Here is a 9312-nt window from a genome sequence, read left to right on the forward strand (position 1 = left end):
AAACAAACAAACAAACAAACAAACAAACAAACAAACAAACAAAACCTTTCCGGCAGTGAAGACCACCACATGCTACCATGCCTCTCACAAAGGATCTCTTTCATCCCTCTCCAGAAGAGGAGAAGAGGAACCACAAGAAGAAGCGTCTGGTGCCAAGTTCCAATTCCTACATCATGGTTGTGAAATGCCCAGGATGCTATAAAATCACCAAGGTTTTTAGCCATTCACAAACAGTAATTTTGTGTGTTGCCTGCTCCACTGTTCTCTATCAGCCTACAGGAGGAAAAGCAAGGCTTACAGAAGGCAGTAAAAGCACCCTGAATCAAGATGAGTGGGAAACGATCCCAATAAACATTTAGATACATACAAAATATATATTCATGAACATTTCTTCATATGTTTGTTGGCTGTCCGGATTTACTCCTTGGTGAAGTGTCTGTTCATGTCCTGTGCCCATTTTTTAGTTGGGTTATTTGTCTTTTTCTTGTAGAAGTGTTGTGGTTTCCTATACATTTTAGAAATGAGTCCCTTGTCTGATGAGTTATTGCAAAAGATGTTTTCCCATTCTGTGGGCTCCCTTTTTACTCTTTTGGTGAAGTCTTTTGATGCACATAACTTTTTAACTTTTAGTATGTCCCAATCATCTATTTTGTCTACTTCTGTTTGGGTAGTTTTCAAAATGTTTGGTAGTCTGTATATGCCCTGTATTAGGGCCCTCCCATTTGTCCCTATTCTTTCATTGATGGTCTTTAGAATTCTGGGATTCACATTTAGGTCTTTAATCCACGCTGAGTTGGTTTTTGTATAAGGGGTGAAGTAAAGTTCTTGTTTCAGTCTTTTGTTCTGCCAGGAGCATCTGTTGAAGACACTATCACCTCCCCATTTGATATATTTAGGTACTTTTTGAAAATCAGTTGGCTGTATGTGGATGAGTTAATTTCTGAATTCTCCATTCTGTTCCATTTATCAATGTATCTTTCACTGAACCAGTACCAGGCTGTTTTGACCACTATAGCCGTGTAGTATAAATTTTGAAGTAGGACAGTGAGAGACTTCCAACCTTATTCTTCTTAAGCAATGCTTTTCTTATCCTGGGTCTCTTTCCTTTCCATATAAAGTTTGTAATTATTTTTTCCATCTCATTGAAGAATGTCATTGGAATCTGAATTGGGATTGCATTATATGTGTAGATTGCTTTGGGCAGTATTGACATTTTCAGTGTTAAGTCTTCCTATCTAGGAGCATGGTATATTCTTCCACTTTTGTAAGTCTCTTTTGGTTTCTTGTAGTAGTATTTTGTAGTTTACTTTGTATAAGTCCTTTGTTTCTCTGGTTACATTTATTCCTAAATATTTCATCCTTTGGGTGGCTATTTAAATGGTATTGCTTTCCTAATGTCCTTTTCAGGACTGTTGTTATTGGTATAGAGGAATCCAACAGATTTTTGTATGTTGATCTTATACTCCGCCACTTTGCTGAATCTTCCAATGAGGACTAGTAGCTTTTTTACTATTTGGGGTTTTCTATGTATAGGATCATATTGTCTGCAAATAGAGTTTTACTTCCTCTTTGCCAATTTGGATGCCTTTAAAAATTTTTTTAATGTTCTGCTGGACTATGTTGGCTAGGATTTTGTTGAGATATTTTGTATATATGTTCATGAAGGATATTGGTCTATAATTTTCTTTCTTAGTGATGTCCTTCCCTGGTTTTGTTATGAGGGTTATGCTTGCTTCATAAAATGTATTAGGATGTTTTCCATCCTCTTCTGTATTTTGGAATAATTTGAGTAGAATTGGTGACAGCTCTTCCCTGAATATTTGGTAGAACTCACCAGTGAAGCCATCTGGGCCTGGACTTTTTTTGGTTGGGGGTTTTTTGATGACCTGATCAATTTCTTCTTTTGTTATGAGTCTGTTCAGGTTTTCTACTTCACTGTGTGGAAGTTTAGGTAGGTCGCGTTTATCTAAAAATGTATCCATCTCTTCTAGGTTTTCAAATTTCTTGGAGTACAACTCTTCATAGTATTCTGTTATTATCCTTTTGATTTCCTCTGGTTCCATTGTGACATCGCCCGTGTGGTTTCTAATGCGTATTATTTGCATCTTCTCCCTCCTTTCGTTTGTTAGTTTTGCCAATGGTTTGTCAATTTTATTAATCCTTTCAAAGAACCAGCTTCTTGTCCTGTTTATTCTTTCTATAGTTTTTCTGTTTTCTAGCTCATTTATTTCTAATCTAATCTTTATTATTTCATTTCTTTTGGTGACTGTAGGTACCCTCTGTTGGTCTGTTTCTAATTGTTGGAGATGCTGTGTTAATTTTGGTTATTTTTTTTGGATGTGTGCTTTTATCACAATAAATTGTCCTCTCAGCACCGCTTTCACCATGTCCCAAAGATTTTAATATGTTGTGCTTTTGTTCTCATTTATTTCTAGGAACTTTGCGAGTTCACATTTAATTTCTTCTATTATCCGTTGCTCTTCAGCAAGGTGTTATTCAGTTTCCATGTATTAAACTTTATTTGCTTGGTCTTCTTATTGTTGATATCTAGTTTTATGGCATTGTGGTCTGAAAAGATATTTTGTAGTATTTTACTGTTTGTAAATTTATGGAGGCTTCTTTTGTGACCTAACACATGGTCAATTCTGGAGAATGTTCCACATGTACTGTAAAAGAATATGTATTGTGCTGTTATTGGTTTGAATGATCTGTACACATCTATGATGTCAAGTTGGTTGATTGTGGTGTTTAGTTCCTCTGTACTTTGTCGAAATTCTTTCTGGTTCTTCTATGCCTTTTTGAAAGTGGCATAATAAAATCGCCCACTAGAACTGTAGATTTGTCTATTTCTTTCTTCAATTCTAGTAGGATTTGCTTTATATATCTTGGTGCTCTTTCATTGGGAGCATAGATATTTATTATGTTTATGTCATCTTGCTCAATTGATAGTGTCCTTTATATCTTATGCTAGTTTTTGCCTTAAAATTTATTTTATCAGAGATTAGTATTGCCACTCATGCTTGTTTTTTATTGCAATTAGTTTCATATATATTTTTCCATCCTTTAACATTAACTTTGTTTTTGTCTTTGTGTGTAAGGTGTGTCTCTTGCATGTAGCATATTGAAAGGTCTTGTTTTCTTATCCATTCTGCCACTCGCTGTCTCATCACTGGTGCATTCAATCAATTGACATTCAGTGAAATTATCGATAGGTGTGAATGAGTTGCTGTCATTAGGCTAATTTGTTGTGGTGCTGTTCATTCCTTTGTTCTGTATACCTTCTTGTGCTGAGAGTTTGAATTTGTCTCCATATCAATCTTCTGAATTCCTTCTCAGGCAGATCCAAAGCCTGCTCTTGTTCTACTGGGGAGTGTATATCTGTCTCCAGTTCATTTGTTTCAGTTACTCTTTTCTGGTTTTGGACATGTGCTGAGATCTTTTGTTGTTTTTTCTTGGACATCTTCTGTAGTTAGGTGGGTTTTTAATGATTAAATGAATGTATGTTGTTAAGCTTATGGAGTGTCTCCTTTTGGATGTGATCTGGAGATAGGCTTCCCTTTTTAATGTGTGATGCCTAGCCACTGGTATTGTCTCCTGTCCATATGGTGGGATATTATGGGGTATGCTTGTAGCTTGACTCTATGGACATGATTGCTGTCTCTTCTTGGGTAAGGTAGGGGGAGAAAGCACCCCCCCCAGGAAAAAAATGAGACCAAAAGGACCCAAACCAGAAAAAATATAAAAGCAGAGACCAAAACCACCACTCAATAACAAGAATAGAACCGTAGCCAACTGTCCAGTAGCCTTTGCTGTGCAGGTCAGTGTGCTGCATAAAAGAAACCTCCAGTGGTGTGTGGGGATGTCCACTCGCTCAGGCCCCTCCTCTAGTCACTGCCGTGGAGGTGCACAGATAGATATTGAGACATGACTGGAAGAAAGATTGTCCACTATTTTTATCTCTGAAGTTCAGGTAGGTATCTGCATCTGCACAGCATAATTCTCAAAATAGCTGTGTGCTTGTATATAATACTTGGTGTTGGCTCTGGCCTTTTATATTGAGGTTTTACAAGTTGCACATACATTTTGGCTATATGGCCAGGCCTGCTTTTTTTCTTGCTAGGTAAATCAGGTATAAAGGGTCCCTCCCAGGTCAACTTTAGGGCTGGGTCCCAGAGTCAGATGTCATAAGAAGCCACCAAAGGATCATTTAGTGTGTGGGACCAATGGGGCTCCTCCCAGGGACTGCATCCCTGTGCCATGGGAAAACTGTGGGAGCAATGCTGGACCCTTTTGGGGGTGCACTCCCACCCGCCTGAAGGTGTCTGGGCTGAGCAGTGAGGGTGCAGCAGGGGAGAGGAGTCTATCACACCTCTTTTCCCAGAAGTTCCTTTTTTTGGGTGCTGTGTCACTCACTGTACAAGCCTGGCTGTCTTTCTGTATCTTCTTATGTAAAACAATCTGAACTCACAAAATACAATCTGTGTATCTTCTGGGATTTTCAGGGGGGCAGGCATGAAAGTCCCCTGTGGTGTTTTGTTACCTGTCACACCTTTGCACATTCCTCTTCTCCCCTTCACCACCTCTTTAAATATTCTAGCACTGGGGCACATAGATACTCAAAAAGAGGCGTGGGTCGGTTAAAAAATTGAAACTCCCAGATGATTCTGAAACAAGCCCAATGTATTTGCCTCATCAAAGTTTTGATTTTCAAAACTCTTTGCCAGTGATGTCACAGGAAAAGTATACCTTATGACTCCACTCATTGGGAACATACAGCTCCATTTACAATGATTCAATTTACACTTGAGAAACACATCTGTTGCCTAGTATGAATAATGTGTGGACGTGTGGTTGTCACTCTGAACCCTCCAAAACATTTTCTCTTCTACTCAGCATCATTTCCTTCCTTCTAGCAGAGAGGAATGAGATTCTGGAGAGTAAAGAGAGCCAAGGTAGGTAGAGTTTTAGGAAACGGCCATTGGATACATTTGTTCTTCCCACTCCCCACCCATTTTCTACCCATAAAACATAGCTGTGTCAGAGACTTTTTTTCAGCATGGTGCCACAGCTTCCTGGTGGGAATAAAGCCAAGGGGTAAATACAGCTCTTTTTATACAAAGAAAGGGTGAGAAGGGCGTGAAGAGAAGTATAAAGAGCTACTTTTCCAGCCCTTGCCATTCTAAAGTCCAGTAGCATGACAGCAGCAACATTGCTTGTCTGTGGCAAAGAAGAGAACAAATTTCAATCAACATACACAAGAGTTAATACATGTCAAGCTAAATTTAACAACGCACTAGAGGAAATGATTCATTTTCATAAGTGCTATTACAATGACTTGACATTGCTATGAAGAAAAATTTACTTCAACCTATACCTCATGACATGAGCACAATCAGTGACATGTGGATTAAGGAGCCAATGGTTCAGGAAAGAGTTCATGACAAGGGGGAACAAACAGAAAACAATAGAAGTATTACATTTATGGAAGGAGATCATAGACTGATGTTTAAATAATTACAAATGAAACTGAACTAAACCAAGTTTTAAGTTAAATAACAAAATAAAAATGTATATGCAATGCATATGATAATAGATTCATATCCAAAATATATTGAGTCTAAGGTACAACTATCGATCTCTTCATGTGTGGAAGAAGGAAGAATGATGAGAATTGAAGATGCCTGCTATCAATCAGTCAAATGGACTCTGAGACCAGAAGAACTAGATGGCACCTGGCTGCCACTACCCATTACTCTGAAAGGGATCATATTAGAAGGCCTTGGATCGAGTAGGAGACAATCTGGGGGAAAAAAACTCAAAAAAAAAAAAAAAAAAAAAAAAAAAAGATCTTACTAGTCAGAAAGAGACTGGAGGAACTCAAGACTATGAACCTCACCCACCCTCCAGGCTTGGAAATTAACTCACCCTCGTGGCTCAATTTTCAGCCAAGTAGTAGATAGATATATAGAGGGGGTGAGGGTGGGGCAACAACACTAGTAAGGTATGCTCACCATGAATTAGTTAGTCATTGAAAATCAAAAGGGTAACATTCATCTATGAACAGAGTTGAGAATGGAAACCATGGGGAGGAACTGGGATAACTATTGTCGCATGGAGGTGACTACAATCATTGAGACAAAATAAAGCGTATGCTTTGTTGAATGTAAAACTGATGATCTTGTCTGTAAACCTGCACTACATTCACAATAAAAAGTTTAAAAAAATAATAATAAAATCAGAAGAGAAAATTGGTTTCAATAAATTTGTATTATAGGTACAGTGGAGTTATGGTGTGGTGCTGTGGGTTAATGTGCTAGAATGCAAGGTCAGCTTAAACCTCAAGGTTGGCAGTTCCAAAATCACCAGCTGCTCTTTGGAAACCCTATATAGGGTCTCTATGAGTTGGAAGCAACTCGACGGCACTTAACAGCAACAGTGGACAGTAGTTAAAGAAGATGAAGAATGAATTCTTAAGATGGAATGCCATTAGTAAATTAACATAGGAAACAGTGTTCAGTCTTGCCAACAATAAAAGAAGTGTGAATTAAAACAATGATGATATGTCATTTTAAAGCTCTAAAATTAGTAAAAACTAAAGTGATATTATTAAAGCTATTTATTGAATTACTGGACAAATGGAAACATTCATACATTTCTAATGGTGTTGCAAATTTTCTCAAGCAATTTGATAAATAATCTGACACTTTTAAGCAAGAATCATAAAAAGAGTCATACCTTTTTACTAAATAATTTCACTCCTGTGTATTTTCTAAGGATATAATTCAGAAGAGAAAAAAATATCATGTGTTATTTATTATCATGAAGAAATTATATATATTTGAAACAGCCATTAATAGAAAGGTCATAAAATTATGATTTATTTACCTAATGGAACAGATTACAACAAATAAAAAATGATATATGGAAAAGTATATGCAAACGTATTAAATGAAAATTTTTAAAATAAAAATTGGGCACTATGGTAAGAAGGATGGAAAGAGCTAGTGAAATTGACACAGCAAGAATCCCGTGAGTTTAATCAAATTTGAGCATATTAGGGATAATAGAAGGGAAAGGAAAGGTTCAAATAACAGTGAGGAAAGGAAAAAGAGACAGGAAGTCTCAGAAATCGAGCTATCATAGTATATAGCAGTACATCCAAACAATAGAATGGAGTCATGGTGTGGTGCTGCGGGTTAATGTGCTGAACTGCAAGGCTGGTTTGAACTGCAAGGTCAGTGGTTCAAACTCACCAGCCACTCCTAGGAAACCCTATACAGGGCCACTGTGAGTCAGAACCACCTCAATGGCACTTAACAACAACAACGACAAACAAACAATTGAAGTTAGAAAACCTATCTGCATCATACCAGCTTTTAAAAGTTCAGTTAAACGAAATTTACTTAGAAATGAGCAGTAGAAGAGTATCAAAATAGAGTCTCATCCAAAGTTATAATAATAAAAGGAACAAAACAGTTTTATGGACCTTCAAAATACATCAAAAATACATATTCAAACAAAGGGTAAAAATTGGAACATATTATTTTAAAACAAAATATATTAAGAAAATGACATAAAAGATTTGAAAGAATAATATATAAATCTGAATTAGGGAATGTGAGAGGCGGAGCTTAATGGCAGATTAGGGAGAAGAGCAGTTCAAACTTCTGCCAGCAAAAACACAGAATACCAGACAAAGCATGTTCAGGGGACAGTCCCAGAAATTGAAACTACATATAAAGAAATATTTAGAGAGTTTGAAGGCTTATAGCCAGTGAAATTTATAGTGGAAGTAAGAAAACTGGTGGTTTTGATTGGCTGGCCCCATCGGCTCCTAGAGCAGCCATGGCCATCTTGGGTGAGACAGAGCTGGTGAAGGATCAGAGCAGCGCTCTCACCACGGTTGTCTGACCCATCCTTTGAGATAAAGGTGTGGACATTCTTTTTTTTTATGTCTCTGTTCATTGGTCTATCGATGTCTGGTCACCTCCATTCTGGTAACTAGAGGGGCTGCTTGAGTGAGTTGAGCCCCTCCCCCCGCCAGAGGGTTCTACTAAACATGCACACACATCTACTAAACTTGCACACACATCTGCTTAAAACCAAGCGGCAGTGCAAAACAGATACAGCCAGCCCTAATTTGTTAATCACTAAAAAAAATGCCTGAATGGAGTTTGTGGAGTGAGAGAGAAAGACAGAATAAACAGGAAACAGGCCGAAAATTAAATCCTGAGTTACATCATAAGGACCAACAGTGACATCTTGAAATGAACTATGTTTGACATGTTGAAATGAATTATGTCTATATTCATAGATGTAGCAGCTCAAAATACCAACAAAGAGGGAAGAAGTGTTCACATCATGTATCAGTCCTTTCCCCTTTTTATACAGGGTAGATAGGGATGGGCAATTTAGGAGGCATTGGCTACCTAAAATGAGGGAGCAATAAAGGCACAAGTTTTCAAGAGGGAGTTTAGTTTCAGTGTGCAGGGGAAGGTAGAGTTCCCACTGAATAGTTTTCATCTTGTTATGACGGGTCTGGTGAAGATCATAAGATTCTTATGATTCAATAATGAGTAATTGTTATCATGAGTAATTGCAAAGGTCAAAACTGTAAAGGTAGAAGTTTTGTAACAAAAACGGGAGTAGTTAATCTTACAGTGAAGAAACAGAGGACCCTAGGGCCATCAAGGGAGAAGAGCACAAGCGGAATGTGAGACCTTATCCAAAGAAGCAATGACACGAGAGAGAGAGTCAGAGTTGAGAACATGGAGAGAGAGAGCAGCTGAGGACTTTAGACTCATGGAAAGAGAGGGACTGAGTGCTGGCAGCCAGGAGACAGGCTTTCAGAATATGCCCTTTGGTTGTTTAAATGATTATATATTCCTGAGTGTTTTTGTGTAACCACCCCCCCCTAAAAAAACAAAAAAAACAAAACAGGGAATGGAAGCACATACAGTTGAATGATGATGCATGGAGGAGATTGCAGTCATTGTAATTAAACTATGGTGTAAAGCCAATATTCTCCCATGTATACGAACACTCAGTTCACAATAAAAACCTAAAAAACAAGCAAAACACAAATAAATAATTTGATAAAAATGACAAATATGGAAGGATAGCAAAGAGTACAAACATGCATATGATTGTTGTTGTTGTTGTGAAGTGCTGTCGAGTCTGTTCCGACCCATAGCGACCCTATATAGAGTTTCTGAGGAGCAGCTGGTGAGCTTGAACTGCCAACCTTGAAGTTCAAGTGACTTTACAGTCTGACGCATTAGCCATTGTTGGTGTATGTGTGTGTGTGTGTGT

Source organism: Chrysochloris asiatica, unplaced genomic scaffold (genome assembly GCF_000296735.1).
Source record: "Chrysochloris asiatica unplaced genomic scaffold, ChrAsi1.0 scaffold00308, whole genome shotgun sequence".
Taxonomy (NCBI): Eukaryota; Metazoa; Chordata; class Mammalia; order Afrosoricida; family Chrysochloridae; genus Chrysochloris; species Chrysochloris asiatica.